Here is a 10701-nt window from a genome sequence, read left to right on the forward strand (position 1 = left end):
TGCACCTCTACATAGAGAGTGGCGGGGGTGTGGAACAAGCTGCCCAGCCCTGTGGTTGAAGCCGATACCCTGGCTTCTCTCCAGACACAGCTGGGTGAGCTCCTCCAGTCAGGACAGGAGGCTCTTCTGTACACAGAGGGGGGCGGGGGTGGGGAATAAACCGCCCAGCTGTGTGGCTCCGCCCCCTCCCCTCCCCACTGTGACTCTGCTTGTCTCGGCAGGACGATGCACCGACAGAGATGCCGCATGGCCATGCGCGGTCGCAGCAGGACCCGGGCCCGGCGAGGCGTCGTAAGTCCACCCCTCCCGCCCACCGTCCAGCGTCCAGCATCCAGCCCTCCTCCGACTGACCTCTCCGCCCCCAGCAGCACTCGCTGTATTATAATAATATTATAAACTTCACTGATAGAGCACCTTTCACACACATAGCAGCACAAAGCGCTTGACAGACCAGGTCTCACGGTAACACCTCCAGACGAGGAGAGACACTTCCAGTGGTGATCTTGACTGAGGACACGCCCTCGGCTCAAGAGACAGGGTCACGTGTACAGTATGGCCTTCTGAGAGCACAGATTGCCTCTGGATGACCCAGACTCTTCCTGGACACACTGTACACACTCACCTGTCCAGACTCTCACTGGACACACTGTACACACTCACCTGTCCAGACTCTTACTGGACACACTGGTCAGACTCACCTGTCCAGACTCTCACTGGACACATTGTAGAGACTCACCTGTCCAGACTCTTACTGGACACACTGGTCAGACTCACCTGTCCAGACTCTCACTGGACACACTGTACACACTCACCTGTCCACACTCTCACTGGACACACTGTAGAGACTGCCCAAGGCCCCTAGTCTCGACACGACTGGGCTGGGCTATTTGGTCAGAGCTGTCTCGGAGATGGGCTGTTTGGCGTCTTCACAGGTCACACCGGTCAGGCCGAACCCGGACTGGCAGCGGGAGAGGTCCCGGCCCAAGTCCCGGTGCTTTTCCGTAAGTCTGACCCGGTCGCCTTCCGCGAGACTGGACCGGCCGCCCTGTGGTGGGCCCGGTGCCCCACATCTACCCTACAGCTCCCCCACTGACCCCTAAACTCCCGATACCCTACAGCTCCCCCCACTGACCCCTAAACTCCTGATACCCTACAGCTCCCCCACTGACCCCTAAACTCCCGATACCCTACAGCTCCCCACTCTGACCCCTAAACTCCCAATACCCTACAGCTCCTCACACTGACCCCTAAACTCCCGATACCCTACAGCTCCCCTCACTGACCCCTAAACTCCCGATACCCTACAGCTCCACACTCTGACCCCTAAACTCCCGATACCCTACAGCTCCCCACTCTGGCCCCTAAACTCCCGATACCCTACAGCTCCCCACTCTGACCCCCACAGTCCTGATGGCCGAGAGGTCTCTGCTTGCTGTAGTGATTGAGTGAGCTCTGTGGACCTAACCTCTGTCTTGTGTCCTCGTTTCCAGCATCTCCTAGTGGTCCGTCATTTCACCAGAGCTGAAGGTGAGATCTGGGGAGGAGACAGAGCACCCCCTAACACCCCTGAGCTAGGTTACAGGGTAAGACAGCTTCTTACTGTTGGACACACCTGTCCACACTCTTTCTGGACACACTGGACACACTCGCCTGTCCGGACTCTTACTGGACACACTGTACACAACCACCTGTCCAGACTCTCACTGGACACACTGTCCACACTCACCTGTCTGGGCTCTTATTGGACACACTGTACACACCCACCTGTCCAGACTCTCACTGGACACACTGTCTACACTCACCTGTCTGGGCTCTTATTGGACACACTGTCCACACTCACCTGTCCAGACTCTCACTGGACACACTGTACACACTCACCTGTCCACACTCTCACTGGACACACTGTCCACACTCACCTGTCCAGACTCTCACTGGACACACTGTACACACTCACCTGTCCAGACTCTTACTGGACACACTGTACACACTCACCTGTCCAGGCGTAGTCTCTGCTCCTCATCCCCCCTGCGTTGTGTCTCCCTCTCTCCCCGCTGGACAGAATCCCGTGGTGTCTTCGTGTTTCCCCGAGCTCGTCCAGAAGCTGGAGAGGGCGGCCGAGCTGCAGCTGGAGCTCCCGGGGTCGCCCAGCTCGTTCGGCTCGGTGCCCCCCCCCCCCGCCCAAGAGCCCCCTCCGCTCCCCGCCCCCGGCCCCCCCCTCCAGCCCCCTCAGGCCCCTGCCCGCCCCGCCCCGACGCCCCCCCTTCATCCCCACCATGCCCTGCGAGCCCCCCCTGCTGCCCGGGGCGGTGCCCCTGCCCCTGCCCCCGCCCGTCCTGCCCCCCATCGCCCGCCCGGCCCCGCCAGGCCCCGCCTGGGGCTCCCCAGTGCGGAGGGCAAGGAGAGAGGCTGAGATGTCTGACGAGGCAAGTGGGGCAGAGTCTGTCCGTCTGTCTGTCCATCTGTCCTTCTGTCCGTCTATCCTTCAGTCCATCTGTCCCTCTGTCCATCTGTCCCTCTGTCCTTCTGTTCTTTTCTCTGTCCATCTGTCTATCTGTCTTTCTGTCCTTTTCTCTGCCTTTCTGTCCATCAGTCCATCTGTCCTTTTCTCTGTCTTTTTGTCCGTCTGTACTTCTCTCTTTCTGTCTTTCTGTCCTTCTGTCTGAGTCTCTCCATGTCTCCCTGCTCTCTGTCTGTCCTGCGTTGTCCCAGCTGGGCCTGTCTCCCTGTGTCTCTCCGTGTGTCTCCCTGCTCTCTGTCTGTCCTGCGTTGTCCCAGCTGGGCCTGTCTCCCTGTGTCTCTCCGTGTGTCTCCCTGTCTGTCTCTCTGTCTGTCCTGCGTTGTCCCAGCTGGGCCTGTCTCCTCTGCTCTTTGCCTTCAGCTCTGTTCGCCGATGTCCCGCCAGCCCGTCACTCTCTCAGCCTGTCTCTTGACTTGCAGGAGGAAGAGGAGGTGGAGACAGCTCTTCCGGCAGGAGAGAGTAAGGAGGTCAGTGCTGGTCCCACCCTGCCCCCTGTCCTGTCTGTGGTGGAGTTTTGCCGTCTTGTCTGTCCCTGGGTCTCAGTGTCTCTCTCTCTTTCAGCCCTGTCTGTCAGTGTCTCTCTCCTCCTCCTCTCTGTCCTCAGTGTGTCTCTCTCCTCCTCTCTGTCCTGTGGTGTCCAGGCGGTGTGTCTCTCTCCTCCTCCTCCTGTCTGTCATGTGGTGTCCAGTGGGTCAGTATTAGTGGGCTACACCCAGGCTCACTCACTGCGAGTGTGATCTCAGCAGAGTCTCTGTGCTCTTGGGACACTTGACTCACCTGTCTCTCTCTTTCTCTCCCTGTGCTGTCCCTCTCCTGCCCCCTCTCTCCCTCCACGGACTCCAGCTGGAGGAGGTCCAATCACCACCTCCTGTGAGACAGAAGAAAAAGAAGGTGGGTAATGCTCTGATCCTCTCTTTACTCCTGTCCAGTGTCAAGTCAGTGTCCAGTCAGTGTGTCTGTATGAACCCCTCTCTCTCTCAGTGCAGTGTTCATGTACTGGAGTGTCCAGTCCGACTCTTAACGTGACTCTCCTGTCTCTGCTTCAGAAGCGCCGATGCGTCTTTTTAAAGTCCCTGAGCTGCGTGTCAGTGGAGACAGAAGATCAGGACGAGCCGATGGAGGCGGCGGAGACCGTAGCTCAGGAGAGGAAGAGCGAGGGAGAGGAGAAGCAGGCTGCCGGGAAGGACAAGAAGAGGAAGAGGAGGTGCAGGTGAGCAGACAGGGGGGCGCCGCCCGGTCGTGTCTGTGATTCAAGGAGGAGTCTCCTCTTGCTGTTTGATGTCATGGTGACGTCTGTGTCTGTGTCCCTCACACCTGCAATAAGAATATCTTTCCAGGTTCCTTTCCTGGTTCTGTGCCAGCTAAGATCGGAGTCGCCTTCCCCACCAAGGACTGGACTGGACTGGACTGGACCGGAGCTGAGAGACACCAGACTGGACCGAAGCTGAGGGACCCCAGACTGTGCTGGACCGAAGCTGAGGGACCCCAGACTGGACTGGACAGGAGCTGAGGGACACCAGACTGTGCTGGACCGACGCTGAGGGACCCCAGACTGTGCTGGACCGAAGCTGAGGGACCCCAGTCTATGCTGGACCGAAGCTGAGGGACCCCAGTCTGTGCTGGGCCGAAGCTGAGGGACCCAAGACTGTGCTGGTCTGAAGCTGAGGGACCCCAGACTGGACAGCACTGGAGCTGAGGGACACCAGACTGGACTGGACAGGAGCTGAGGGACACCAGACTGTGCTGGACCGACGCTGAGGGACCCCAGACTGTGCTGGACCGAAGCTGAGGGACCCCAGTCTATGCTGGACCGAAGCTGAGGGACCCCAGTCTGTGCTGGGCCGAAGCTGAGGGACCCAAGACTGTGCTGGTCTGAAGCTGAGGGACCCCAGACTGGACAGCACTGGAGCTGAGGGACACCAGACTGGACTGGACAGGAGCTGAGGGACACCAGACTGTGCTGGACCGACGCTGAGGGACCCCAGTCTATGCTGGACCGAAGCTGAGGGACCCCAGTCTGTGCTGGGCCGAAGCTGAGGGACCCAAGACTGTGCTGGTCTGAAGCTGAGGGACCCCAGACTGGACTGGACAGGAGCTGAGGGACACCAGACTGTGCTGGACCGACGCTGAGGGACCCCAGACTGTGCTGGACCGAAGCTGAGGGACCCCAGTCTATGCTGGACCGAAGCTGAGGGACCCCAGTCTGTGCTGGGCCGAAGCTGAGGGACCCAAGACTGTGCTGGTCTGAAGCTGAGGGACCCCAGACTGGACAGCACTGGAGCTGAGGGACACCAGACTGGACTGGACTGGAGCTGAGGGGCCCCAGACTGGACTAGACTGGAGCTGAGAGGCCCCAGACTGGACTGGACCAAAGCTGAGGGACCTCAGGCTGTGCTGTACCGAAGCTGAGGGACCTCAGACTGTGCTGGACCGAAGCTCAGGGACCTCAGACTGGACCGAAGCTGAGGGACCCCAGTCTGTGCTGGACCAAAGCTCAGGGACCTCAGACTGGACCGAAGCTGAGGGACCCCAGTCTGTGCTGGACCGAAGCTGAGGGACCCCAGACTGTGCTGGACCGATGCTGAAGGACCCCAGTCTGGACTGAAGCTGAGGGACCCCAGACTGCACTGGACTGAAGCTGAGGGACCCCAGACTGTACTGAAGCTGAGGGGCCCCAGACTGGACTGATGACCTTTTGTTAAGCATCAATAAATTTTTTTAAAAAAAAATCTGTTTAGCTTTTGGTTTTTTCCCTCCCCCCCCCCCCCCAAGGTTGCTGCTGGGAGAGGTGTGAGTGGGGCCAGCAGGGGGCGCTCTCACCCTGCAGTCTGTGTGGGTCCTGATACCCCAGTATAGTGACGGGGGACACTGGACTGTAAACAGGCGCCGTCCTTCGGATGAGACGTAAAACCGAGGTCCTGACTCTCTGTGCTCGTTAACAATCCCGGGGTGTTTCTGGAGAAGAGTAGGGGTGTTACCCCAGTGTCCTGGCCTGATTCCCCCCCTGGTCTTGACCCATCATGGCCTCCTTATCACCCCCCTCTCTGAACTGGCTCCATCCCTCTGCTCTCCTCCCCACTGAGAGCTGCTGTGTGCTGAGCGGACTGGAGCATCATCCAGGTAGGGGCTGCACACTGGGGGGGCTGGAGGGGATCCCCCTGACCTGGGAGGAGCTCTGAGTGGAGAGTCCAGACTTATTAATTATTATTATTATTCGTGCTGCACTGGTCTTCAGTCCTGGCAGTGAGAGGGGGACTCTGTGATCAGTACAGATACTTATGACTGTCTAATAATACACGATACAAATGGAAAACAGGGTAGCGCTGTAGTCCCTTCGAAACGTTTTGAACTGCCAGAAGAAGTTTTCACAACCCGGACTCATGAAGGTACAGGTCTTCTCCCTTTGTCCGGAGTAAGGTGAGAGGTCACCCCCTCGGGGCGCAGTATCCCCGATGCACCCCCCCACCACCACCCAAAACGACACACACTTCTGTGACGATTGGGAGACCCCGGTTCGACCAGCCCCTGCGGTGGAGGAAACGACCCGCTGGAGAGAATACGCAGACTCCACACAGAAGGGTCACCTCGGCATTTATTCCAACAGCAAAACAACACCAGAGAGAAACGGTCTCCGAAAGATAAGCGCACACCAGGAAAAACACGACAGGGTCATTACAAATGGGAATAGGAGTTCTTTTTTTTAATGTCGCGTTTCTACTTTATTAGAGAGAGGCACTGAACTTTGGGGAACGTGACATCCACCCAGTATTACTAGTAGGTTGATAAATATAAATGTTCTTTTTCCCCCCGTATGATACCTCGCGAAATATAACGATGGCCAACTCCTTAAGTTGAAATTTAAACCCTTCTCACGCTACAAGACAGTCCGTCAACATCGCCGCGGCCCGAAGTGCGACCTTCGGTATGACGTTGGCCGAAGGGGGTGGGGTAAGTACGTCACAGCCGGGGGAAGCCCCTATCACGTGAGAGGGGTGCGGCGGGCGACGAGCCCCAGGGGGCGAAGAGAAATTGATTTGTGTGGGGTGTGGAAACACTACACGACCGCGCAAGCGAGCCGTTTTTTTTTTTGTTTTGTTTTTTCCAGAACATCAGAACAACCGCAGAGATGACCATCGATCCACCTCCAGACGTTTCCTTTTTTGTCCTCTTTGGCCCCCAAAATAAAAAAAAAAACTGGGATCCATCGTGGCGTTGCCAAATTAAAACGTCAACCACTTTTCGGGCTTTCGTGCTGTCCATGATGAAACCGTCATGGTTGTGTAAGCATACGTTACGTCACAGACCGGCGGCGCTCGGACGTGAGGAGTGTCGTTACGTTTTTGAAATGGCACGTCAGACAAGATCTCTGACAAGATCTCCGAAAAACCCAAACCTGTAAGATTCAATTTCAATTCAGTTTTTATATAGCGCCTTTCACAACAAGAATGCCCCAAGGCCCCGAACAAAGGAGTTGTTCCACACCCCCGCCACCCTCTGTGTACAGTAGAGCCCCCTGTACTGACTGGAGGAGCTCACCCAGCTGTGTCTGGAGAGAAGCCGGGGTATCGGCTTCAACCACAGGGCTGGGCGGCTTGTTCCCCACCCCCACCCCCTTCTGTGTACAGAAGAGCCTCCTGTCCTGACTCCAGTAGGAAATGTCACCTGGAGGCAACACACCGGCTTCTTTTAACAGATCACCTCGGGAATCGGGAACAACGGAGCTGTGTGCGGACGTCTGTACGGAGGGGTTCAGCGCGGGGGGGCTCCGGGCTCGGGTCTGGACCCGGGGGGGACTGTCTGTGTGGAGTCTGCATGTTCTCCCTGTGTTCTTCGGGTCCAAAGACAGGCTTTTGGGCTAATTGGCTTCTGGGAAAACTGGCCCTGGTGTGTGTGTGTCCTGTGATGGAGTGCTGTCCTGTCCAGGGTGTGTGAGTGAGTGTGTGTTTGTCATGTGATGGACTGGTTCCTGTCCAGGTTGTGTGAGTGTGTGTGTCTGAGTGTCCTGTGAGGGACTGGTGTCCTATCCAGGTTGTGTGTGTGTGTCCTGTGAGGGACTGGTGTCCTGTCCAGGGTGTGTGAGTGTGTGTGTGTCCTGTGATGGACTGGTGTCCTATCTAGGGTGTGTGTATGTCCTGTGATGGACTGGTGTCCTGTCCAGGGTGTGTGAGTGAGTGTGTGTGTCTGTGTGTCCTGTGATGGACAGATGGTACCAAGCCTGGACACCCATGAGACACTGGCTTCCTCAGAAGACTCTCACGGAGGGCACACTGTCCCTAACCCGGGTCCAGAAGAAACTACCGTGATCTATAATTCCTGCGCCTCGGAAGGGTTTATGACGTCTATGTCCGGCGCCCGCGCCCGTGGACCGGCGGTTTGGCGTCGCGCTCCGCAGCTCGAGCTTCGGTGCGAGGCAGGGCGGGAGGGAGTCGATGTGGCTCCGGCGCCATCTTTGCTGGTGAGTCAATTGTGACCGTTGCGGTACAATAAACCATCAATAAACCTTTTCCCACCCCGTCCAGTATTTCTGTCGCGGCCCACGTCCCTTACAATCGACAAACTATAAAAAAAACAGTAGCCCTTCGCAACATTACACGCCATTTTTTTTATTTTAAACGTCCGCTAGATACGCAGGTGGCTCGATACCTGTCTTATCCTCGCCGGCGTCTTTATACCGGCAAGTGAATTTTATTTGGGGTCCCTCAGAATTGTGACAGAAATGTCAGTGAACCACAATAAAAAACGAAACTTTTTTTTAAAGGCGGTGAATGGATTTTTTGAGTAACCGTGTAGCGACTAACGTAAGGAAAAAAAGGTTGTCTTTCCCTACGAAGACGTTTTGGTACAGGACTTTCTTTAAATATCAGTTGTGCATAGCGTTTTACAAAAAGTTGATGATGATCTTGGAGATAATTGCAAAGGAAAATTGAGATAACTACCAAAACATTACGTGTGAAACGACAGGACAGAACTTTGAACCCACAAAGAAACAAAGGTATGAAATATTGCCTCGTCATGGGGGGTTGATAATTGTAGTAAGTGTTCCTAATTTTCGTAAAGAAATGTATATTATGTGACTCACACGTGAGATTTAGTGTATATACGTTTCATATTGTGCATATATACGGGGTTAAAAAGTGGAATGAGTATGATTATAAACTCGTGTGTCCTATAATCAGATTGTCCTATAATTTTTGAACAAGCTTTGATTAGACAGGTGAAAAACAACATCAGATCCTTTTTTTAAATATATTCTCACGTCTGAATATCAGCTTCTCCCCTCTGGCCAACATTTCAGGGCTCCCAGGTGTAGATCCCAAATTGAAACAAATATTAATTTGTTACCCAGTTAAACAGTTAATAGAAGTGAGTGACCAGGGTAAATAAAGGTGGGTCAGTGTAAACTGTTTATTCTGGACCAGACTTCGTCATGTGTGATATGTCATGACTTCTTATATTAAGTTGTATCTTTATATTTAGTTCTACATGTGTAATAGATGCGATGTGTGTCCATAAAAAGGTTTCTCCAGGGGAAAATCAAGTTGGTTTTAAAACCGTGTTTCCTTTTTAGGGTACGTTTGCATTCCAAGTGTGGGGTTTTTGCCTTTTTATCATATTTTGGATGTGAATCCGTGGTATTTTTGCTGAGACAAGTTGCCTTTCTTTACGCGGAGGGATCTGCTCGTGAGATGTCCGCTTGGGCCATTTCTGAGCTCAGTATAAGGTGTAGAAAGCATGACTGTCATCATAACCCGCCTCTCACCCAGGTGTGGAATAATGTTGTGACTATTGCTTCAGCAATAACATGCTGATTGCATGTTTCTAGATGGGTATAACAGAGATCTCAACTACTGAGGGGCCTTATTAATAAAGTCTCCACAGCCGAAGCGCTGTGTCTCTTTTCAGCTGGCGATAAACCTTTCCTCGATCCTTTGCGGACTTGTAAAACTGTTCCTGATCAGAATAAAAAACGCTCACGCTAATACACAAGCACCCGTGTCTCGCCAAAGCTGACAAATAAACAGACGGACAAGCCGCACTGCACGTGTGAACAGGGGAATGAGCGAGCGAGCGGGGATAGGGTGCCTCCTGCGCTTAAAAGCTTACAGCACTTGGTATTCCCAGGCGGTCTCCCATCCAAGTACTAACCAGGCCCATCCCTGTTTAGCTTCCGAGATCAGACGAGATCAGGTGTGCTCAAGGGGGTGTGGCCATAAGCGAGAGCAAGGCTCGCTGGCACCCTTCTTATTGAGAGGACAGCTCCGTCACCTCTTTTACGACGCTGCTTTTTTCCCTTGCGTTTTTCTCTTCCCACGTTCTCTCTCTTCACTGCCTTCGTCCCCGCTCTATTTCACTTCAGCCTTTCACTCTTGCTTCCTTCCAATGAGGACGGAGCTGCGGGAGAAAGGGCGCTATAGAGGATCGCTGTGGAGAGCTGCTGCTGTGCTTTGACATTTGAGCTCTGTGGAAAACGATCTCAATACAATTCTGAAAAACGCGACTCTCCGAACGCCAGCCGAACAAGTCTCCACAGCCGAAGCGCTGTGTCTCTTTTCAGCTGGCGATAAACCTTTCCTCGATCCTTTGCGGACTTGTAAAACTGTTCCTGATCAGAATAAAAAACGCTCACGCTAATACACAAGCACCCGTGTCTCGCCAAAGCTGACAAATAAACAGACGGACAAGCCGCACTGCACGTGTGAACAGGGGAATGAGCGAGCGAGCGGGGATAGGGCGCCTCCTGCGCTTAAAAGCTTACAGCACCTGGTATTCCCAGGCGGTCTCCCATCCAAGTACTAACCAGGCCCATCCCTGTTTAGCTTCCGAGATCAGATGAGATCAGGCGTGCTCAAGGGGGTGTGGCCATAAGCAAAAGCAGGGTTCGCTGGCACCCTTCTTATAGAGGACAGCTCCGTCACCTCTTTTACGACGCTGCTTTTTTTCCCTTGCGTTTTTCTCTTCTTCCCACGTTCTCTCTCTTCACTGCCTTCGTCCCCGCTGTATTTCACTTCAGCCTTTCACTCTTGCTTCCTTCCAATGAGGACGGAGCTGCGGGAGAAAGGGCGCTATAGAGGATCGCTCTGGAGAGCTGCTGCTGTGCTTTGACATCTGAGCTCTGTGGAAAACGATCTCAATACAATTCTGAAAAACGCGACCCTCCGAAAGGCCAGCCGAACAAGTCTCCA

The 10701-nt window shown here is 54.4% G+C and overlaps 1 non-coding gene and 1 pseudogene across 1 annotated transcript; both read right to left on the reverse strand.

Moving 5' to 3' along the window:
* Window positions 1-9615: 9615 nt before the first annotated feature.
* LOC148670227 (5S ribosomal RNA) lies at window positions 9616-9734 on the reverse strand (annotated as a pseudogene).
* A 533-nt stretch (window positions 9735-10267) lies between these two features.
* LOC148670228 (5S ribosomal RNA) lies at window positions 10268-10386 on the reverse strand. The gene has a single exon (XR_015938021.1). It is a non-coding gene; the product is annotated as a 5S ribosomal RNA (ribosomal RNA).
* Window positions 10387-10701: the final 315 nt, after the last annotated feature.

This window comes from Lepisosteus platostomus, chromosome 5, assembly GCF_059453375.1.
Source record: "Lepisosteus platostomus isolate fLepPlt1 chromosome 5, fLepPlt1.hap1, whole genome shotgun sequence".
Taxonomy (NCBI): domain Eukaryota; kingdom Metazoa; phylum Chordata; class Actinopteri; order Semionotiformes; family Lepisosteidae; genus Lepisosteus; species Lepisosteus platostomus.